The following is a 25,780-nucleotide window of genomic DNA, read 5'->3' on the forward strand; positions in this document are numbered from 1 at the left end:
AGGGGCACACAGTTTCAGTGTGAAAAACCACTGCTCACCTACGGGCACTCATTTTGCACCTGTTAAACCACTGCTCACCTACGGGCAGATGCACTCACCTTGTTAAACTGTAACTCAGCTATAGGCACATCTGGCATTTTTTTTATTGTTTTGTTACCTCACATTTCTTCAAAATAAATGGACTAGTTCATTACATTTTACATAAAATGTGATTTTATATGTGTACATGTTTGTCAGGGACTTGTTTCGTGCTTATTTTGCTAAAAATAAAAGTTGGGGTTGTGGGGGCTCGAACCATGAACGCCTGCTCTTCAGCTGACGTCTCTACCGCTATGCTATTGCTTCTTGGCTTACTTTGCATATTTAGTTCTTATATGCTTTCCCACTGACTGCTAACTGTAGCTGCGCTACGGGCATGCCCGCGCAAATGAGCACACTCACGGTTAAACATCTTTACAATTTAAAAAAAATATATCACATGTTCATTTATATATTTTCTGTTCATAGTCTGTGGAGGCATGTGTTGTGTTGTGTTTATTCACATTTCCGTGGACTCTGTCGTGGGTGTTTACTTTGGGCACTTTTACTCTTCTGGGGGCGTGTCCGCTTGCAGGGCTCGGCCTACGGACACGCCCCCTACTGTCTTACACGGACCGTGTTAGACTTAGGTGTGATTCAGCATGCTCTCATGAATATGTAAAGCATGCTGACATCACTCCGTTTAACTGCAGCCTCCGTGTAAGAGTTATAACTCTTACACGGAGGCTTCGTGAATCCTTGCCAATGTGTGATCAATTTCTACGTTACTGCCCTGAGATTGTTTAGCATGCTGATATACCATCGATGGCTTTTAATATTAAAGCAGTCATATTTGAAAAGTGCTGTGTTGGGTGTGGGGAAACAACACCACATGTTCTGCTGTGATGGACAGTGGTCCAAATATCATATTTAACTTCTCCCTTAACTGATGTAGTGCATATTCCAACTATGAGGCCTAGTGAATATTAAGGAACACATACTAGTGGACTGGGTATCTGTAGTCCTATGTGGATGTTACTTCTGTCCACATAGCCCACTATATTTCCTTGCATACATGCAGCAGATCCATACATACAATACCACATTATAGTAATCCTTACAAGTGGTGTGTAAGTTAGAGACTTAACTTGAGAATGCAGCAGTTGACAGAACTGTAGTTCAGGGCTGACTCTATCTGATGCAAGCAGTACACAGCTAATGCATGGATAGCTACAGGTTGTGTGGGTTGCCTGGCATCACTTTTAGTATATGTATGTGAGTAGGAGTGAGGTGTCAATCCCTAGGTCCCTAGGTCGTCAGTGAGTGTGCTATGTGTTGCCTATTATCAAAAGGCAGAGTGTACTGAGCACACCTACGTCCACCTACAGGGACATCAGCAGGGAGTTCCTCCTTCGAGTCTTCCTGTGACTGTGGCTGTAGTGACTTAGGCACTAGTGGAGGACTGTGTATCCCTTCCCTATGCTGATCATGCTGCAGTTGTTTCCACAGGATGATATTGTGTAGCATAGCACATACTGTGAACATATGTGCACATGTGGCTAGAGAGTACTGCAGGGCTCTACCAGATATATCAAGGCACCAGAACCATCACTTCAGAAGCCCAGACACATGCTCTAAGATGGTCCTAGTCTGTGCATGTTCCTCATTATGGTGTTCTTCCTTGAGTGTGTGTGCATTTCTGATGGGTATCATCATCCATGGTTCTAGTGTATAGGCAGCAATCCCCAGTAAATGGCCATGTTGGATGTCCCCCCCAGCAAACATCTGGTACAGTTGTGATGAGTGCCAGATATGGGAGTTGTGCTAACTGCCAGAGCTTCCCAGCACACAAATTCATGATAATCCCCTGGGCATTGCACACAACTTGGCAGTTGATGGAGAGGTACCAAATACAGTTGACATAGATTATACCCTACTCACCGGGTGGTACCTTGATGTGTACACAAGTGCACTCTATGACACCCAGTACTTCAGGGTAGTGTGCTACATGACAGAAGTGTTGCATATTGCTGGCCATCAACTCAGTAGTGAGGGGAAAAGAAATGTGTTGACTGGCATGTGGTAGAATGGCATCCAGGAATTGGTGGAGTACCCTGGATGCAGATGCTTGTGAGATCCCCATTATGTCCCCAGTTGGTCTTTGGGAAATACCTGTAGCTAGTATCCTAAGGGCTATACATACCTTTGTTTCCACTGGGATGGAGTTGAGGATGGCATAGCTCAGTGTGTTTTTGTAGTATGTCCCTGTCCATACTATAGTGCTCTACAGTCTCCAGCTCATGTAGCTCCTGGAAGGTTACCCTGGGCCTGAATACTCTTATTCTTCTCTGCCTAGGCCTACTGTTAGCAGCACCAGCAGCACTGACTTTAGCATCTAGCACATACAGTTGTAGCAGACCTGCAGCAACCCTTAGCATTATCTCAGTTAATATTCACAAGTTTCTACTCCAATGGTCCAGAGTATTGGGGAAAAATCAGAATGTTATAGGTGCAGAATGTGTGATTGGCCAACTATGATGCATTCCACCTGCCTACAATATAATTAACATCATTTAAAGGCCCTATTTTAGCATAAACAAGGGTCAGAAGTAATTGAATACATTTTTGTTTTCAGAGATGCTCAGCACAGTGCAGCTCCATGCAAACACATGCACCAAAAGTAAATAAAGCTTAGATATTAGTGGATAGCCCCCCCAGCCCCAAAGGCCACAGTCAGCAGGCTGCTCACTGTACAAACAGGCACAGCTAAGCTGAACTGTGCTTAGATGTCACTGGACACACACCCCTGCTAAACAGCAACATGGGCCTAAGCCTACATGAAGGGGATATGCGGACATGATTACTCCTTTCTGCTATTCAGTAATTCCACCTCATTTGCATAGTTATTCATGCACACGCTTCATAGCCTGACTACTTTAGCAACACACCAATGCACCATTGTTGGAACTCCACAGAAGGTCCTGTAATACATTTCTGTCACATCTGTGAATCTGCTATATATTGTCTCTTAGCCAAATTTTAATTTTTTTTTCTATAAGGTATGTTTGCGCACTGCAGCGCACCATGCAAGCATGGCCAGATTATTAAAAAAAATAACAATTTAACAGATTTCCTTCAATTTTTCTGACATACATTCCAACAGTTTCACTCATATGTGTAGGTGGTATGACATTTCTGTCCAAATATCTACAGTTGTACAACCCCTTTTGTCTGTCTACACTATTGTACATGGATTTTTTTTTTTGTGTACACTACAGATACTGACACAGGGTCTGAAGAGATGCCTATCTGCTTGCTGGATTGCTCTACCTGCCTCATTTGCATGACATCCACCTGCTTATGAGGTGATTTGCATGCCACGGAAGTTTCCATGTTGGCATGTGCGTGCACACTGCTCAGCAGTGCTTAGTGAATCAAAAAATGTTCACCACCATGTAAGCAGCATGGTGCAATGCCTACATGAAAAAAAAAACTGTAGACTTTATTAAATTCCTTCCTTGGTTTACTTCACCCATAGTATTTCTTTGGAGAAGCATATGACAATAATTGATATTAATGTTTATGTTATGCATGGTTACAAGTAATTGAGTCAGTCATCGAATTCCTATGAATATAGCCATAATCTGTGATGCTCTGATAACATCAACTTTCTAGCAATAGGGTTAGTAAAGCAGTACCTCTTTGTTAACAAGAGCATGTGCTGGCTGTTAGCTTGGCTTATAAATAAACAGGCCAGAATGCTTACATTTTGGCATACTAAGGGTTACAATTCACATAGGGGGAAACATATCTGAAATTGTTAACTTTGTTTAATTCACCCATACCATTTCTTTAGAGAAGCATATTCCACTTATTGATATTATTGTATATTTTGAAAATGGATGTGAATTGCTCAGTTATTTGTCAAATTCCTGCGAACATAGTCATAATTCATAACAGACCATTAACATCAGCTTTTTAACAGCAGAGTTAGTAAAGCTTGCTACAGACTGTTATATGCCTGACCAATGCTTTTCTTAATATTGTATACTTTGAAAAATGTTGTCAAGTCCTGCTTTATTATTAAGTATTTCATTCAAGTCAATTTTTCATTATAATATATTGATTATAATGCAGGAATACCCATTGTGCATCAGTAAGCTACATGAAATTGTCACACTGTAGCTGTGCTTACAGCTGTGATTGAAATTCAAAAATGCTGAAGTATCACGTAGCATTAAGCCATTGTTTCAGCACACAGTTTCTGAATTGTACTCCACAACCTAAATAACAGTTGGGTTGGTGTATCTGTCATACATACTGTGCTGGGCATCTACAAGTCTTAGTATTTTGTCTGTTCACTTGTGTGTGTGATTGTGCTTTCCAGTGACTGATTGTTGTATATAACCTGCTTAGTCACAGACTGAATGGGTGATTGATGCGTCAGTGATTTCATGGTTTTTTGCAGAGTTTGTGGTATGCCCTTCACTTCAACATTGGTGTTAGATTTGCTTTCAACACCTTGGTGCTTTTGTTAAGACACAATTATAGACTAGTTAGCCTTATATTTGCGCTGATTTCTTTGCACCAGTTCACAATCAGCACACTACTGCAGTTCAACATTGGTACTGCAGCTGCCTATAACACCTGTAGTGTTTTTGTTAAAAGACAGTTATAGCCTAGGTTTACTGAATCTTGTGCAGATAGACATTTCTTTTCAGCAGTTCATAATCAGCAAACATCATCAGGATGTTTCCAGTTTGTAGGCCACTGATGGGCATTAATATCAGGTAGATAATGCATACAGTTGTCCACATATAATACTGTTAGTACAATGTATATTACATTCTCATATGTCACAGGCCGTGGTGATTGAACATATAAAATATTTGTTATCTTTTGTATTCATTATATCGATGTGTGTTCACCCAATCATCATGCTGTCTGGCTCAGATATTTGTCATATGGCTTACCTATTGTCCACAATATTGTCATGTCACTTTCTCCTCATTTCACAATGATACTTGGTGGCTTCTCATATAAATCATTACATGCAGGCAGTACAATCTGTAGATTTGGCCATACCTCTCGACTGTTCAATTTTCATAGAATGTCCAGATTTTTGCCTCATAGTGTTGGTCCATTTCTCATAAAATTGTGTTTTTCTGGCAAATCATTAACAAATCACTGAGGATTGAAGTCAAAATATAATGACAGACATTTGAGTTACAGACTTCATACCTTTCCGAAAATCCATGCTAATGCACTATCTGTCATTCTAGCAATTTTCTAAGTTTGTAAGAGCAATATTTAAAAAGTGCCCCTATGTTTGGGCCTTTGTCCCCCCATTTTTGATGAATTTGTCCAGATTTCTTGCTCTAAGAGGTTGAAAGGTATGATTTGAACATCCATACATTTTTACAACCCTAATGACCGGGGTGGGTGTCTCTAAGCCTATGCAGGTTTTCACGAAAGAATACTGATGTCCTGTTTATGAATATGAAATTGAAGGCCAGGCATTTATAAGGTGCCTCTCTCCATAATGGACATGTGTCAATCCCTGTCTAAATTTTCATCATTTTCATATTAAGTTCTGCTATGATCTTCATGGGAGTGTTCCACGTGATAAACATTTGCTTTTCTTTTCTGTTGTGTTTTGTAAGTGCTTTTGACCATGGGACCTGGGGATATTCTCCTATCAGATAATGACAAGTGCATGCCAGATCACTGCCAGAGTCTTCTGATGCTGACAGTAATGATGATGATGAGGAGGAGGAAGCTGGACTTGCCCCTGCCTGAGACACCATGCCAACAGCTCAGAGAGTATGATGCCAGAACAGGAATAGATATTAATGGGAGGAGGTTGTGACCAATGTGTTCCAAATACAGATGAGGGATATGATGGGGACATTCTTCTAGGATATGTAACAGCTGTGCCTGATTCATTCAGCGAGACAGCTTGTGAGGTCATTCGTAATTCTCAGCCCTATCAGCCTGTTCTCTCCAGTCCATAAGTATTCTTTGTATGCTCTACTTGTGTTATGCTGCCAACATGCTGATTGCCATATAATTGGACTGTATACACACTCTTGTGTATGCATACCATATGGCTATCATGCTTATGTGTTATTGTTATGTAACATTTATTTCTGTTTCAATGTGGCAATGACACACATTAACATATTACACTTTCTTCCCACATTCAGTTCTCAAAGCACTGTGGCAGTTAACCTGCAGCTAGTGCTGCAAGATCTAGCCTGTAAACATATATATTTACTGGGGCAAATGACAGACATTATACATCGTCCATAGTTCATCACTAACACTGTGGTAATGCTTGGAATTGTGTATTGCCATATCAGATATGTGCACAGAAGGACATGTCATTCCCCATGTGTTTTGGATAACAGTTGTCATGCTGTCCCATTGGTATGATGTGGTGTTATGTGCCATGAGTTGGCAATACTGATGCTATGTGGGATCACATACAGGTAAATCATGTCTGTGTGCAGTCTTCCTTTTCCAACTGCATCAAACAGCAATGTAGCATTAATCTATGCACAGTGTTACAGAAAATGCATTCTTTAATAGTACATTACACTGTGTTTGTTGTATTTTAAATTTCCACATCCATAACTTATTCAATATGTTCACACCTTCCACAAATAGTTGTACACATTAACTGATTGTGCATGTGTTTGTACATAGCCAGATCCATACTGATATACAATTTTCCCTTAGACATGTGAGCATTCACTGACTTACTAATGATGTGTTGTAATGATGCTCACAGGAGTGTCCTCTGATCAGTAATGAGCAGGGTAGTTGGCATACACTCATGTTTGTTTATTCAATATTTGCGTGACTGTATATGTGTATGTGTTTGAAATTCTTAGCTTGCTTACCTATGTATGTTGATGGTACATGATTGCTCATTACTGTGTATGTATGTTTTATACATGGCCAGTATTGTGGACATCAGCAATCATTCTGCCAATGTGACATACATTTTCCATTTGGTTAAATGTATTTTGGTTTGGCTTCTGCAGCACCCTGTATGCTGTACACATGCATTTGCAGTATGTCAACTTACCTTGTCCTTTTTTTCCTGATGTAAGCCTAGGTTGTCCACCTCACTTCTGCCTTCATATTTCCCTGTTATATTTTGCAGATATGTTTGCCTTTGTTGCAATTATTGACCATTGTCATGTATTAGTTTGACACAGTGAACATGTGCCAAATGCATTACTATTTTACAATGTGGGTCATCTGCTCACAAATCGCTGGATACTGCTTGCAATACATCCTTGTTCTCATTATACTTGCGTGTTAACTAGCGTATATTGTTGACATCTGTGTACACAATCAGGTATATTTTTAAGCTGTAGTGTTAGATTTTTGTAAATATTCTTACATCACTGGTGTGTATATGTGTATTGATCTTGATTTCATGTGCTATCCATTTAGGCTACTGACAGTCATACATACACATCTACACCTCTGTGTTGCCTTTGACATGGCATATACGTATAACATGTACACATTCCATTACACATTTGTTTGGGTTGTGTACACCTACTTGTCTATATAGCAGTCATTTTGTTGCTTTTCTGCAGTATTTCTGTTGATCAATGTCTTTAGCTGCTTGCCTTTCACATGCATGTTCATTGGTTTGTATTTAACTTAATAATTTCTTAGTATGCAAGGACTGCCTTTTCTGTATGTTCTTTATGCTGTGGACACTGCACGCTATGTTCTGACAAAGAAGATTTAATATACTAGCAATGAGATTATCCTATAAGATCAAAAAGCAGAATAGCAAAGCTCTAGTTCATGAAAATGTTCCCAAAGACAATCCTTTTGAAAATCAGAACTATGACCCTGGCAATTGCTAGCATTATGAACTAATATTATTTTGTGATTAGTTGTTCACACCTTTGCCTATCTTCAGCATATAAACTCAGATATCTATGGATATTATCTTGGTATCTATGGAGCCCTGCCATACCAAATATATTGCTGTCATTCTATATTTCCCTCTGTTAAGGTATGTTCATACACTAGCTGTGAAGTCACTGTTCGGAATTAAATTGTAAAACTATCAGTGCTCTATTTCTTGAGCAGGGAAGGCAAACCAATTTCCTGAACGTCTGACCTACAATTTTTCACTACTGTCAGAGTAAAGACCTCTACGTTTAATGCAGTCATTATTCTTTTGCAGTAGCTAATTTTCAGCCTCCAAAACTAAACATTCAGCATGTTATTTTAAATGATTTTCTGGTGGGAAAATATATAAATGTCTGAATAAAAATTCTTAATATTTTTTTTTATTTATTGTAATATATAAAACAAGCATCTTAATATTACAGATCATATGCAAATAGGTGAAACAGAAATGCTTGTTTTATTTCTGTTTCAGCTATTATGTACAGGCCACTCCTTCAGGGGCATGTCTTCTATGCAATGGCTGTCCAATTACAATGAAAATAAACAAAACATTAAGTTTTAACAGCACTGTCATAACTGCTGATGCTTTTAGGGAATTGGAAGCCTTCATGGCTGGAAGTGCGGCATGCTAAATGAATGAGTGGCAGAGAATGAAACATGCAGAAAAAACATAGCCACCCATGTTATATGCTAATGACTGCATAACGAAGCATCATGTATGCTCATATGGTCAAACAACATGGTAGCAAGATTTAGAAACATTTAAACTATGTGCAGTGCTGCTGTGCCCACTTTAGATCTGTTCATGACCAGATGCTCGCATTCAGGCAGTATAAGGAAGTATATAATATTAGGAGTTGCTGTAGCCATTGTAAATGTGTATCTGCAAGAGGGTCTTGTAGCAGCTGCTGCTGATGGTGATTGACATTGCCCCCAAAGGTGCTGAGTCTTCACACTGCACTTAACATTTCATGCCCTCCATCACAGCTACATAGTGGACCAGTACCATGTGGACAGGGACACCATGCAAGAAACAGAATAATTGTAAGTCTCATCTGCAGCCCCATCAAAGTCATGGGGATGCAAATGAGGCTGCAACCCAGTGACAGTCATGTTGTACCTATCCCAGTGGAAACAAAGGTATATGTGGATTTACATATACTAGCTACAAGGACCCTTCAGCAACCCAGAGGACACACTTATGGAGTACCTCAGGCATCTGTCTCAAGAATATTCCACCAGTTCCTCAATACCAAGTTTCAATATGTGGGGAAACATACATGTTTTTCACATGCTCAGAGGCGAGAACAAATATCATGTGGCACCTTTATGCAATAGCGTGATTTCCTGAGGCACTGGAAGCCATAGACTGTACCCACATTCAAATGAAGGTCCTACCTTGTGAACTGTGAAGGAGGTAAGTGAACTGCAAATGGTATTACTCCATCAACTGTCAAGTGAACTATGCACGATGTATCACATACAATACAAGTTCAGGCTACCCAGACAGCTTCCATAACTCTCACATATGGCATACACATGACCTCTATCAACTGTGAGAAGTGACTTGAAATAAGGCCATGGGGTGGGTGATGCTGGAAATGCCCTGGAACCCTGGCTCATGACACCAGTTCGAAAGCCTCATAACCAAACTGACCATGGTTACAACCATGCATTAACTCCAAACAGATACATCATGGTACATGTTCTTGGGCTGCAGGCATCACATCTTCAGTGCCCAGATACACCCTGTGGTGCCTTACAGTATGACCCCACCACATGTACAAAACAATTTAATGAATATACTGTGATACACAACATTATAGGCAGGAACCATTTACAGCAGGGTGGCCTCATGCAGTGACTGTAGTTCACAGCAGCACCTGAGATAGACAAGGAGTCAAACAAGGAGCCATCAGCAGGAGATGACCATGCCAGAGGGAGGCAGCCATAGTACACCTTGGCAGTAGCAAAGAGCCAGCAGATTGCACATAGTTTTGCATCATAAATACACAAGAGTTTAGCAGATACATACACTAAAATGATGCATATAAAAACAACAGATTGTGCTTACCCGTGAATAGACTGGCCATGCTGTGCATCAGACATAGAAAACCCATGTAACAATGTACAAAGGACAGGGCATAGTTGTCATCATTTGCACATGTCGGGAAGGGAGTACAGGAGTGCATGTCTTTCACATAGAAGTGTGTATATGCTGGAGTGTGTAAAATGAAAAAGTGCTTTTAGGGTAGGTTTTGGAACTGGTGTCAGAGGGCTTAATATCAGGAAGTTTCAGGACTGTGGATGTGTGGGGTGGGGCTATGGTGGTGTGTGTGTGTGTGTCTGCAGGGACACAGCCTCAGCAGTTGATGTTATAGCCTACCAAACAGGTCCAGAGCATGCATAGCAGATGCTTCAGCTGCTTCTGCACACTCCTACCAACAAGAGCTGCCTCTGCCAGAAGTTCCACTAGCTGTCTCATGACCTTGGGTAGATGTCGGTCTGCTGCCTGACCATGACTAATATCTGCTGGAGGATGATACAGCATGACAATGACAGCAGGGCAGCTTCACCTGGGTGTAGAAGTGCATGCAATGCAGACACAAGATCTCACTCATCCAGTGTCATGTCATCTAACATCCAAGTACATAGTAGATGAGTGGCCACAAGGGCACCCCCTTGCCCCTGAGAGATGACCCAGTAAAGACACTGCACATTCCAATATGTGCGTCCGTCATTCTATCCAAGTAATCAGACATGAGGGTAATTCACTCTCATAAGTCAGCATGCACAGTTGGGATCACCCTCACAACTACTGCCAAGGTACTGCTGGAACTTAACTGTAAAACCATGATGGTCCTGCACATACATTAGATGGCAGCTACTGACATACCAACATCACAGGGAGGGTGGTTACCATACCTCTATCATGCTTCAGTACCAGCCCCCCTGTGTGGACCCTCCTGCCTACAATGGCAAAGAGATGATTCAGAAATGTATCTATTGGGGTCACCACATTTCCATGATTGGCAGTGCCCCCATCATCCTGTCCCCTCTCAGATGGTAGTGTATCCTGGTTATGCACATACACAGTGACTGTGTCCAAATTCTGAAGAGGGAATGTTATACTCACATACCATGTTCCAAATATTCTGCACCCCTTGATTATACTAGCTCATCCACACCCTCATAATCAGAGGCTACAGTTCCTCCATCATTATATGGGAGAAACTGCACAGTGCTGGTGCAAGAGAATCCCCCGGATTCACAAATCCTCCGTGTAAGACAAAATAAGTCTTACTTGGAGGCTGCAGTTGAACGGTATGACGTCAGCATGCCATGAATATTCATGAGGGCACGCTGAGTCATCCCCAAGTCTACCACGGCTTGCAGGCAAGCAGGGGGCATGTCCGACTGCCGAGCAGTGTAAAGGTCCATGCTCCTGCAAGTGTGTGAAATGTAAAATGTCAATACTCAAGAGCGAGTCCGATGTCCATGTACCCAACACCACACTCCCTGACAATGTAAACCCCCAGCACAGTTATAAAAAATAAAACATTAATTTTTTTTTCTAATTCCCAATATAGCTGCCCATATTTGCGCGTGTGTGCACGGGTGTGCCCATTGCTTAGTTGCAGTTAGCAATCTCGACATGGAAGAGCATAATAAGGAATGTTTATGCAAATTATGCCAAACAGTAATAATGGAGTGGTAGAGCGTTCGCACAAAGAGGAGGCATTCACGGTTCGAGTCCCACCACTCCCCTTCCATTTTATGTTAAAAATGAGTATATGAAATAAGTCCTGATAGATAAGAGAAAACTTTTACTAAAAAGCATTGAAATTGCCTATGTATCAGTGAACAAAATGTAAATTTATAAAGGAACCTGACATATAATTGTCCACAGTTAAGCAGTGCTTTACCCAGCGCAATGTAGTTGCCCATAGCTAAATCTCGCTTTACCCAGCGCAATGTAGTTGCCCATAGCTAAATCACGCTTTACCCAGTGCAATGTAGTTGCTCATAGCTAAATCGTGCTTTACCCAGCGCAATGTAGTTGTCCATAGCTAAATCGCGCTTAACCCAGCGCAATATAGTTGCCCATAGCTAAATAGTGCTTAACCCAGCGCAATGTAGTTGCCCATAACTAAATAGCGCTATACCCAGTGGAATAGTTTTGCATGGAGGTGCGCGCCGCGCCAACCCGTGCACCACTGGGCAATGTGGAGCAACGTAGAGTAAAGTTGCTTAAACACAGTCACGCCCCCTATCCTGTCTGGACAGTAGTAAAATAAAAAGCAATGATAAGGTTTGAACCCAGGACACTGTGCACATAATCAAAGAACTGAAACACTAAGCCATGCCAGCTTAGAATAAACATCCCCTGTTAACATATATATATAGTAATAAAAGGTGGATTAACCATTGCTAAGCAGGGCTGCAGTCAGCCGAGAATATTCAAAAATGGCCAATCACAGAAAAGTGTGGGAAATGCGGTATATTTAAGCCGCATAGGCGGGAATACTCGCCATTACTGATTGTAGCTGTCATCTGCAATTACAATGTCTGGTGTTGGAGAGGGAACATGCTTTAGAGTGCAATGTTGGGGCACCGAGGAGTCAAGATACATGGTTTGGCTCCTAGTCCATCGGCATGAGACTCGACTCCTGCAGGGCCAGTTCCAAGGAACGGAGTATAGGGCAGAGGCTTGGAACCGGTTGGCTCATGAACTCACCAGTGCCACTGGTGTCCCAAGGACTTGTGAGCAGATCCGTCACCACCATGCAGACCTGAAGAGATGCAAGCAGGACCTTCTGAACCAGTGGATCCAGGAGGCCCATCAGATGCATGACTCCCCGCTACTAAGTAGGTAGCCATGGAATGCAGTATGTAAGCCAAGCTAATATAGTCTAAATAATGGATAGATATGTCTCAATATCCCTTCATTTACTCCACAGCTGCAGGTGTTCGTGCTATGAATCAGCAAGCCTATGCAGATAGGCTGCTAAGGCTGCGCCACCAGGCAGGTTAGTAAATATTCAGCATGTATTCATATATAAAATATGTGAGTGAGCAAGACAAAAGTGTCATAATAGAGTATAGTAACCCATTAATAAAGGTAAAATAAGTGTGGAATACTATCTCTGCATGTACTGTCAGATAATATAAGTGAGCAATCCTGAAAAAGGGTGTTGTAACCTATCAATAAAGGTATAATATGTCCTCAATAGTTCTCCCGTATGCACTGTAATATCAAATAAAGGAGACAGGATGTGGAAAAAGTGTTCAATGTAATTAATAAAGGTATAATACTTGGAGTGTATCTGTGTCAGTTACCTAGAAATGTTGTTGTACCCTTGCATCCAATAAATAGTACTGTTGTATTAAGTTCTGTCAACCCACAGTTCTGCAGTCCCATATAAAGTGGATGAAGGAAGTGCCAGTAGCTGTGAAGCATATAACATTAATTCCCTGAATAAATCCCCTGCATGTACTGTTACATATCAAAAGTCAGAGAGCCAGGAATACAGTGTAGTAACCCACTAATAAAGGTAAAATAAGCCTGGAATACTATCTCTGCATGTACTGTCATATAAAATAAGTGAGCGAGCCTGAAAAAGAGTGTTGTAACCTATCAATAAAGGTATAATATGTCCTAAATAGGTCTTCTGCATGCACTGTAATATCAAATTAAGGGGAGAGCCTGTAGAAAAGAGTGTTTAATGTGAATAATAAATGTCTAATACTTGGAGTGTGTCTGTGTCAGTTACATAGAAATGTTGTTGTACCCTTGCATCCAAAAAATAGTACTGTTGTATAAAGTGCTGTCAACCCACAGTTCTGCAGTCCCATATAAAGTGGATGAAGGAAGTGCCAGTAGCTGTGAAGCATATGACATTAATTCCCTGAATAAATTCTCTGCATGAACAGTAATAAAACAAAAGTCAGAGAGCCAGGAATAGAGTGTAGTAACCCATTAATAAAGGTAAAACAGGTCTGGAATACCATCTCTGCATGTACTGTCACATAAAATAAGTGAGCGAGCCTGGAAAAGAGTGCTGGAACCTATCAATAAAGGTAAAAAATGTCCTGAATATGTCTTCTGTATGTACTGTAATATAAAATTAAGGGTAGAGCCTGTAGAAAAGTGTGTTTAATGTGAATAATAAAGGTCTAATACTTGGAGTGTGTCTGTGTCAGTTACTAAGAAAAGTTGGTGTACACTTGCAGTCAATAAATAGTACTGTTGTAATAAGGGCTGTCAACCCACAGTCTTGCAGTCACATATAAAGTGGATGAAGGAAGTGCCAGTAGCTGTAAAGCATATAACAGTCCTCAACAGTTGTTAAATGGCTGTCATGCATAGGTAAATCTGGCACACAAGTAGCTTGTCAAGGTGTTCACCAGAAATGTGAGTGTGCTACATGAAATGTAGGGTGCTGTAGAAAATTAAGTGAAAATGTCACGTGAATACATCCAGATGTGTAGATACATCAATATACAAATAAAATACAAGTATGTAGCAGTAACATCTGCAGCCTGGACGGTTACTTATTCAGATATATTCCAGGTATATAATGAAGTAGCCAAACCCATTACACAATCTAATGCATATTGTCTAGTGTAATAATACATGTAGGGGATATACACCTGCAGTCAATAGGAATGTAGTGTAGAGTAAAGGTACTAATAATATGTTAATGGATTTTTTTTTACCCCCTACTCCATGTGCATGAACACTGCAATTCCACACTTCAATGGGTATGTGTATTCTCATAACATTTGGTGGGACATATGTCCTATTGTTCAATAAACTTATTTTTTACTTTGATGCATGTGCCCTATTCAAACACCACAATCTTGGTAGCCTTTTGCCACCAATCATCCCTGCATGCTGTTGTAATGTCCACTGTTGTTCAATATATGCATGTGTTATGCTTGCTGTTCAACTGTTGTAACCCTGGTGCATTGGGTTAATGGGAATATTACTGCATGCTGTTACAACTAATCTGGAAAGCTGTTGTCTATGTTGTAATTAAACACACCTAATCACAGAACGTATGGGAAGGCCGGTCCCAGCGGACCCACCCGTCCATCCTCAGCTGGCGATTGCACCTGGCACCAGCATGTCCGGTGCCCAGCCCGGGCTACCCTCCTCCATTGGTCCTGTGCCACCTTCAGGTGGAAGCACTGCAGGGTATGGGGCTCACCCCCCCTGCAAGCTTGGGTGGAGAAGGGCCACCTGTCACCCTCCGAAGGGTCCGGGTTGTTGTGCATAGGGAGATCCAGCGTTTAGTTGCTGATCCCCTATGCCAGCTCGAGGAAAGAGTGGCGAGACTCACAGGTGAGCCTGCCCCTCCTATGCAGCCCCCAGCACAGCCACCCTCAGGTCTGTGAAGGTTCAGTGGAGACTGCCCATGGGTGGGGATCTCAGTCCCACTGTTACCATCTGTGGGCTCATGGGCTTGCGATTTCCAAACATCCGTCCCCTCAATTGTGTTCACCCACTCCATGTGTCAAACTCTGCCCCATATGTGTCTTGTTTTCTTGTCTGTTTACCTCCACAACCTACCTCCCCACAAATACCTACACCCCCTACCTCACTTTCCACTCTCACCTGAAAAAAAAAAAAAAAAGGGCAATCTGTAGCCACAAAAAAATTATGCCCCATACATAGTTGCCCATTTCGCACACATGTCCGCTAGACATGTAAACTGATAATTCTAATTGGCACTACAACATACTTTGTTGTCGCCACCCCTCTCCCAGGGGTGGAAGGAATCAAATTCATGTCAAAATGCATTGCTTATGCACAGTTGTCGCTGTTAGAGAAATGGGCAGCTATGGACCTTCCATACACCCTTCCTGCACATCCCGGGCTTGTTTTCCTACTGTCTTTCCCTCTTTGTGCCCCCTTTTTCACCACTTTCCTATCTCCTCATTTTCTTTTCTTTCAAAGAAATTAGCGCAAGGGTTAGCAGAAGTAAGCACTTTTAAGCAGTATTAAGCGGGTTTAAGTGAGTGTGCGCATGTGTGCACTAAGCTTAGCATTGCTAAGTATCATGCAAACCCGCGCAAAACCACTTACAACTGCTTAAAAGTGCCTTAGTCACTCCATGTCAGGGCCCTTGTTCTGCTCATCAGCAAAATAAAAAACTCTGTCAGTCTCGAACCCCAGACCCTGGGCATACTAGACTGCATGAAGTACCATTACGCCACAGCAGATAGACAAATAACTTGGTTCTGAAATACATATATCATGCATTACAATGAGGGAATGTAAATGGAAATTAGGAATGGTGTAACACAAACCCTTTTCTGTGTGTCTTTACCAGCAGTGGTTGTGGAATTGCATGACATGGCTGTGAAAGGGGGACCAGCCATCCTAGCAGGGAATAATGTTACAGTAGCACCTTACAAACACCACACAGTATCAGACCAGGATAAACACTGGCCACAGGAATTACAGTGCAATAACCACATCTGTATGGCAGTTAATTGTGTAAGTGAGAAAAATGTATATACTCCCATGTATCCTGTGTTAGCATTTGGAGGGGTGCGTACATGTCTATACTGAGATGTGTGTACTGGAAGCAGCAACATGCAGGTATGAGTACAACATGCACATAACTGGCTACAACCCTAGCATCAGGTAAGAGACATATACCAACCTTCAGACTGACACAACAGTGTCCAGAGAAAACAAGAATGGGCCCCACCTTTGAGATCTGAAAGGGTTACGCCTACCTAACCTAGCATTTTATAGCAGTGGGCTGCAATCACAGTGAGTAATGTAATCACCAAACAGCAGGCTGCATGCAGTTACTGAATGGTGGGCAGCAATTGGTGCAGAGGCTGTCACATGCACAAGTGCAGATACCTAGAAAAGCAGGCTGTACCTGCAGTCCACATATGCAATTATATCATTGCAGATGTTGTAAGACAGAGAGTGAGAGAGAGAGAGAGACAGAAACAGAGACCGAAGCTGAAATAGAGGGCAAAAACCCAAATCAAACCAGCCAAAAAAAAAAAAAAAGACTGAAGGTGAAATAGAGGGCAAATACCCAAATCAAACCAGCCAAAAAAAAAAAAAAGACCGAAGGTGAAATAGAGGGCAAATACCCAAATCAAACCAGCCAAAAATAAAAGAAAGACCGAAGGTGAAATAGAGGGCAAATACCCAAAACAAACCAGCCAAAAAAAATAAAGATACAAAACCGTAACACACGGAGCAGGTAAATACAAATGTAAGGTATGTAACTCAAATGTATGTGTTGGCATGTTGTAGATGTTCCCGAAGAGTACTCCACACACTGCAAATCATCCATGTGTGGCAGCAGTATGTATCTATCTGTATCTGCACATGTGCATAGGGAAGGGACATACTGCAACTGTTAGTGAAGGGTGGACAGCTATCTGTCAGTGAATGTTGATATGTGCATATATCCATGTAGGTTGTGGTTTGTGGCCTAGAAGACAGCATGCAGTGCAATGGAGTGGCCTTAGATCAACTGGTTCCCTAGGCAAAAGGGCCCCACAGTGCCCCCACCACACTTCCTGGTGCCCCCATCCTTGTGTCCACATAAATAGTGGAAAAGCACCACTGCTAGAGCGGCGCCCTAGGTGGCTGTCCAGTCGGCCTATGCCTAAGGCCAGCTATGGTAGTGCTGATATATGTCATGTGGTGGTTAAATGCTGTGGGACAGATTTGTCAGATCTGATGTGTTACAGACAGTGAGGCCTGCTAATGCTACAAGGGCTGAGGACACCCACATGTATTCTGCACAACACTGTACAATGAAATCACATACCTGTACATCCCACAACTGTCGCATAAGTGAGATCCCCACCATGAAAGGTGGACTGTACATGTGCCTATATGTGCATCCATGTGTACAGCAATGGATGTGTACATCTATGTGTATAGATAGGCATATATATATATATCTATATATATAGATATACAGATATATATATATATATATATATATATATATATATATATATATATATATATAGTGAGAGAGAAACACAGAGACACGGCGTCATATGTACAGCAACAGGTGCGTGGTGAACAAGGCATTGACTGCTGACAAGTGTTGATACTGCAGTGCCATTCCACCTTCCCAAAACAGTGTACCCATTAACTAACACATAGGCAGAGATCTACCTAACAGTGAAGGTGTGATAAGGGAACATGGGACACAGGTGGACAGTAGCCTCCACTGTGATGAAGACAGTGCCACACTACACCTGTAATCTGTATGTGTGGTATGTGTCATGACAACAGGTGTGTCATCTATGGTAGTATAGGGTACGGTTCCCCTCTACTCATCACAATGCCCTGTGTGGTATGTACTTCACATAACAACTACACCAGGTGCACAAGCCACAGACAGACCTCCCAAAGGGTAATACTGTCCACAAACAGATGCCCTATACAGACTGACTCACAAAACTACAACTACACTGTATTGCATACTGGCCACACAGAGGTGACCTCTGTCGGACATACAGAGGTATGTCATACCCATAGCTGGGTGACAACCACCATGGCAACATATCACAACCCCTCGGGGTTACATGCTCTAGGGCCCTAAACCTTGTCAGCTGACTAAACAGCACATGTTGGAGGGATAGGTTCCCATCTCAGACATATGCCATACATCGGAATAGACAACATAGCAATAGCAAATAAGGCTTCTCCTTAGCAGTTATTATAACTACCCCTGATGATTGTGTGGGAGATTGTTAATACACCCCAGGAAACATCTCTGTGGTTCAGGTTGGCAGGGGCAAGAGAAATCAAAGTACATGTGTGTCAAAGGCCAGGGTAGCATATGACTAGGCTGTCGTATGCACTCACACATGTACTTAATGCAATAGCTGCTATGTGAGGTTGAATGAGTGTAATGCTGAATGTGTGCAAGGTGTGTAAATGTGTGAAAGCTTAGTGTAATGTTGTATCTAACATGGTAGTGCCTAACCTAGCTGTGAGGACAGCAACTGATGTGTAATGTACTGTTAGGCAGACATCGTAGTATGGCATATGATGTGACGTAGTTCTCCGTTGATGAATGTGGTGTCTCATTGCAGGCTAAAGCAATACATGTATGCTTAGTGAGTGGTACTGCAGATGAATCCATCACCAATATGAACTGTAGTACTACCTGAAGCTATAGGGCTATACAACACAGTATGGTGTGCGTTCACATTGCTTGGAAACACTGTCATGTGTGTTTCCTGTAGTCTGCACAGAGGACAGACTGCAGGCATAAGGGTGTGTAAGTAGTGGTACACAGCACCATATGGTACACAGGTAATGCTCATCTGTGTTGGCATACAGTGGTGCATTGTATGTTTGCCTGATGTGTGTGTGATTATGCCTGTACAATGGCTGCAATCATATGTATGTTACAGGGTTGACGTGTGTGTCCAGCAACATCTATAGTCTGTTACAGCAGTATGCCACCTGTAGTAACAACTGGACACATCTGTTAGGCAGGGCTATGGCATCAATGAATAGGGTGTTTGAGTGGTACTACTGTACCTGTCCTTTACATCAATTGCAATGGATGACATCTCTGTTTGTGCATTGGTGTGATATACACCCCTGTCTTGAGGTTGTGCAGTGTGTCACAAACAGTGTGTCAGTTACTGTTGTATAGTGGTGTGATATATAGAGTCTGCCAGGCAGTGTTAGTTAGTTGTGGCCTGAGAACCAATAAGTGTTAGTGAATGTGTGTAACCACTGACAGACAATAGGATGGTATATATGTCAGTAAAGTGATATCTGTGGGTAAAGGTGTAAAGTGTGCCACAGGACACTCTCACACAAATTGATCATATCTTTTTCAGCCAGATGGCCCACTAACGTAATCCAGCTTACACTGCAGAAGAGGAAGAGGTGATAGTCAACAGCCTTTTGCAGCAGTACACCATGCTGTTCTCCAGAACCAGCCAGCACCAGCAGGAGTGGACTGCACTGTGGCAGGAGCTTGTTAGTCGGGTAAATTACATAGGCATGCATAACCGGACATATGAGCAGGTACGCCATCACTGCAGTGATGTAATTAGACAAGTCCATGGCGCACATCTGATATCCAAAGACAGCAGCTTGCCACAGGTGGTGGGGTGGACATACATCCCACCCTCACCAGAGTGGAGGAGCTGCTCCTAAGCATGGTGGCTCCTGGACAACAGCTATGACAACCTCTGACATGTGTTGTAATGGAGGCCGGAGCCACCCAGCACATCCACCTGGAGCAAGCAGGTAATACGCCCTATCTGTAGACTACAGTTAACTGTATTGTTAGATTATGTGTACATGAGATGTGTACTGTGTGTTTAGCAGTTCCGCTGCCTACTGTTGTGCAATATGAATAGTTTGTATAATATCCCTACACCTGTGACTGTTGACTGTTGTTGTACTGCAGTTTAGCATACCCACTGTAGCAATGCCACAGTTGTGGCCACTGATGAACCCTCTCATATTCTCGTAGGTCCCTCTGGTGTGACGGCAGGGCAGCCAATCCATGCTGGTGAGTGTGTTATACCTGCAATGTTGGTAATGAAATATGCATGTCATAGGTGAGGTGTAGGCCATGTACACGTAACACACCTACGCATAATGCATGCCATGCATGTTTGCTGTGAGACGGTGCACAGCTCAGTAATGTTAGTAGCTTCCTCAATGACATGCAATACACAGAGCATGACACACAGTTGTGGCAACCCCATACTGCACATTGGATAGGCATAGTTGCAACACCTGTACACAACATAAGACATTTATCACATGTAGTACACAAAGTCATGCTACATATGGCATAACCACACACCCACTGTAAGGTCACACATCAGTATCCCACATGTCATCCACACAAACATGATGTACCTCAGGGGTAGAGGCCTATCATGGGACTGTGCAACAGTCTTCAACACATAATAGAGTCATGTTAGGCAATGCTCCCTACTGGGCACCTCATACACCTGTGTACAAAGTGGCTGTGAAATAGTGAATGTATCCACGGCACTGCAGTTCAGATACAGCATGCTAGGCAGTGGTCTGTCACACAGTAGCAGCCGTGAGTGACCACAAGATGCATGATGATGATGATGATGGCACATGGTACTACACCCCATCCAGTTACAGTGACCACAGTACTACACATAGCAGTCATTGCTGTGCACCTCATTGTTCTGTGTGTGCAAACATATGCACTAATACACACCATGCATAGCATGTTGTGTGTGTGCTTACATATACAAGTATACACATTTTGCACAACAGCCGCCATCTGTACAAAGTGTCACATATATGTCCTGGAATGCTATTGGGTGTATAGGTCACATGGCACGCATTGGGTATGTGTGGTGTTTAATGTTGCAGTTGTGTAGCATGCCATGTCAGGGCTGGCAACAACATATCTGCAATATGTCCAACATGCACCATAACCACTGTGCAATGTCCATGTCGTGCATTGGGATTCCTTCCTGCCTACATGCACCACTCATCCCATGTCTGTACATTGCATGCATTTGCTACACCCGTGCCCACTATTATGTGATACGGACACAGACACTGTCATCACACATGTCAATCTATGTGTCACACAGATGACACATGCAGCCATGATATGTATACCATTGAGTGATGGTGCACATGACATTGCAGAGCAGATAATACTTGCGCAGCAATGTAGTGTCCATGTACACATTGTGTTCCAGGGTGCAGCCAATCACTGCACAACTAACCACATGCATCAAAGCCATGTATAATGTCAATAGAAAGGGCTGTCTACACTTGCAATGCATGGTGTTGAGCAACACATGGTCTGCCTGCTGACACGTGCATGGTGACTGTTTGCCTTGTGATATTGTCACCCACCATCACCCACTATTGTGTATGTGTCGGATTGCTGGTGTGTGTGTGTGTGTGTGTGTGTGTGTGTGTGTGTGTGTGTGTGTGTGTGTGTGTGTGTGTGTGTGTGCTGTGGTGAGCAGTGTATTTCTGTGCATGTGTGCATGTGTGCATGTGTGCATGTGTTCATGTGTGCATGTGTGCATGTGTTCATGTGTTCATCTGTTCATGTGTGCATGTGTGCATGTCTGCTAACATCATGTACAGATTGTAAAGTGTGTTTCCTCTCTTCCTTCCACAGGTGCTGTGTTAGGTGTGGCTGAGTGTAGCAGGGAACCTGATGTCACTGCCACTAATAGTGGAGATGATGAGACATGTATTGTGGCACAGGAAGGTCTGACAGAGTCTGTCATTGGTCCACCAATTGACAGTACACAGCGGTCAACCCCATCTATGTGCACACTCATACTGCCAATACATACCCCGTCACCAATGGCCGTAGCTAAGGGACAGCATACAGTTGGCATTGACCAGGAGACTGTGGTACCTATGGCATGTGCATCCCCTCACAGCAGCCATACCCAGATTACCGGAATGGTACCACACAGGCGGATGTCCAGGGGTTCTCGGGGGAGGACCACTAGTCGTACTGCCCCTAGCAGACGTGCCCCTGGAGGTATTACAACCTCCAGTATGTTCCAGGCTGTAATGCAGGCACAGGCACATATGGAATAGTACACCCGACAGGGTCTAAGGGTGCAGAGGGCCCATTACACTGCTATCAATGACAGCATCCGTGACCTTGCCGGTGCCATCCGGAATTACACCGAGGTCATTGATAGCCATTGGAGGGAGACATTAGATGTCCTCCACAATGTGTTAGCCATGAGCCAGGACCATGCGGGAAGGATGAGAGGCCAACACGGATGCATGCCAGCAACAGCATCAGCTGGCATTCATCGAGGATGGACCACAGATCACAGCTGCTCCCATAGTGGCAGTACCAGCCCCAGCAATGCTGGGGCTGGCCTGTCCATTGACCGTCCTACTAGACCACGTGCACGTGGCGCTGGCCAGTCCCAGCAGGGACATGGGTCCAGTCATCATACCTCTGCCTCTGATGATAGCACCCAGTCAAGGTTGGTACCCGATACTGCCCGTAGCACCCCTGCTAGGCACAGGTACAGTGTCCATAGCTGGAGACAGTGATTTGTACGGCCTAGCAGGTACAGTCTGTGGCTGTCCCACAACCACCAGTATATGGCAGCCACATGGTGGAGTTGTGTGCATGCAGGCACACATACATTTACCATACAACTAGGGCTCAACATTGGCCCATGCAGTACTGTTGTCCCTCACACACACACACACACACACACAGACATGCCGATTGGATGGGTCAATGTCGGGCTCTGGCAAACCTACAACACACCCTGTGCATATGATGACACCTGTGCCACCACCTGTCATCTGTCACATTGATGCAGGAATAGGGTAACATGGTTCTGATGCACAGGGTGACATAATAGCAGTGTAGCAATAGTAGCAAGTTGCCAACAGGAAGGTGTACTGATATCCTTGTAGGTATATCTGAGCAGGCATTATGCATCACAGCTCTGATAGTCATTGTAGCATTGTTTACACCAGTGTTAGGTCTGAGTATGTATTGTCCAGCCATGTGCCACTTGGATAAAGTGTACAGTGTTGACAGCATGTGTTATTGAGTGGACAGTACATGTGTGATGTGTGCATTACAAATTAGCAGTTGTACATCTGTGAACATGGTGTGTGCGCACTGTCTGCACGTACGTGCATAGTGGATACGTGGGATGTGCAACATACCCTGTTCTACACATTGTTAACATCTCATGGTATCTTTCGATGGCCAGTATGCATTCTACTACAGATATGTACTAACATGGGTACACATGTGTGTATGACATGGGTTGGCACTATGCTGTGGGTGATACTGTTGATATCTGTCAATGATCTGCAGTCTGGCAGTATACACCACCTCAACAGCATGACTATAACCAATCATTGGATGATGTTCTGGCAAATGACTCACAGTTGTAGGGAACTCAGTAACAGTTGGATCCTTCCAGTACTATACTATGACAGTAACCAGTGGTATTGACCGCCACACGTTAATGGGACCACACCTGTGTGGCATAAAGCCCTCCTCGGTACATGCAAACATACTAGGGATATGTCCATCCACATCTGGTAATGCATGCATTGGCCTACACTGTATTCCCCGGATGGGACGCATATCCTACACAAGGGTATCATACAGACAGATACCTGTTGTCCAATACATGCTGTATAGCAGTACGCCGTCTATGGCATGGTCATCCACATTTACTATACATACTATCCCGACAGTACCACATAGGTGGTAGCCCTGAACATGTATGTTGGGTACCAATGTGTACAGACAGACACGTGTTATGAGATCTGTCCCTTGGTATCCACATATCCATATGTATTGTGGGGGTCCCTTGGTGTTTCACATAACACATTAGGAGCCTGCATGCATATCCACAGGGCTGGTGCACACCTATCATGACTGCCCATTATTCCCAGTCATTGTTGTGTATGAACATGTCTGACATATACCCCAGCAATTACCCTCACTCACAGTACTCTACAATACGTGTCATGGATGTGTGTGGCAGGGATGTCCTTGGCCACGGGGCACTACATTGGCCGGTCTTGACGCAGACATACATATGTGACCTATGATCTGAGAAGCAGCGGCACAATCTGTCAAAGGTTACAAATGTATTCATGTAGTATGCAGGCTTCACACCTATGTACTGATTGAGGTCACATGTACACAAATCTATTTGACACGCAGATACCCGATGTGTACAATGCACATACTGTTTGAAACATGTCATACCATAGTAAAAGCAACACACACACTGTATTGACCACCTGTGGCACACATACAGCGTTTGTTGGACTCAAACCCCTACCTGACTATGTTATGACGCTAGTAAGATACACATTAACGAGACACGCTATTTGCTTTACTGAGAGCATTCTTTTCCAAAGCTCTATTTGCTGGATGCTGACATCATCACACTTGGCAAAGAGGGATTCACCACTCCTAATGTATTTCTACAGTCTCCAAAAAGGCCACTCCTCTCAAAGGCAGTTTCATACACACACATTCATACTCAGCATTTGCAGGATTCAAACCCCTACCTAAGTTATGTTACTGGAGAGATACGCATTAACAAGGCACACTGTATGCATTACTGGGTGGTTTCTATTCTCCTTGAATATTTGTAGGATGCTGACATCATCAGACTTTCCAGAGAGGGATGTACCTTTTTTAAAATGTGTTTCCACAGTCTCCAAAAAGGCCACTCCTCTCAAAGGAAATCACACACATACTGCCTCCGTGTTTGCAGGACTCAAACCCCTACCTGGCTATGTTATGATACCAGTGAAATATGCATTAACACGATGCGCTAATTGCTTTACTGGCAGCATTCTTTTCCAAAGCTCTATTTGTAGGATGCTGACATCATCACACTTGTCAAAGAGGGATTCACCACTCTTAATGTATTTCCACAGTCTCCAAAAAGGCCACTCCTCTCAAAGGCAGTCGCACACACACACACATTCAGCATTTGCAGTATTCAAACCCCTACTTAACTATGCTTTGCAATGGGAGAGATACACATTAACACAGCGCGCTATATGCATTACTGGAGGGCTTCTGTTCTCCTTGAATATTTGTAGGATGCTGACATCATCAGACTTTCCAAAGAGGGATGTACCTCTTTTAAAATGTGTTTCCACAGTCTCCAAAAAGGCCACTCCTCTCAAAGGAAATCACACACATACACCCCCCACCACACACACTTGGCATTTGCAGGACTCAAACTCCTACCTGACTATGTTATAACACTAGTGAGATACGCATTACCACGA

Source organism: Protopterus annectens, chromosome 1.part0 (genome assembly GCF_019279795.1).
Source record: "Protopterus annectens isolate FY-2018-M chromosome 1.part0, PAN1.0, whole genome shotgun sequence".
In the NCBI taxonomy this organism is placed as follows: Eukaryota; Metazoa; Chordata; order Ceratodontiformes; family Protopteridae; genus Protopterus; species Protopterus annectens.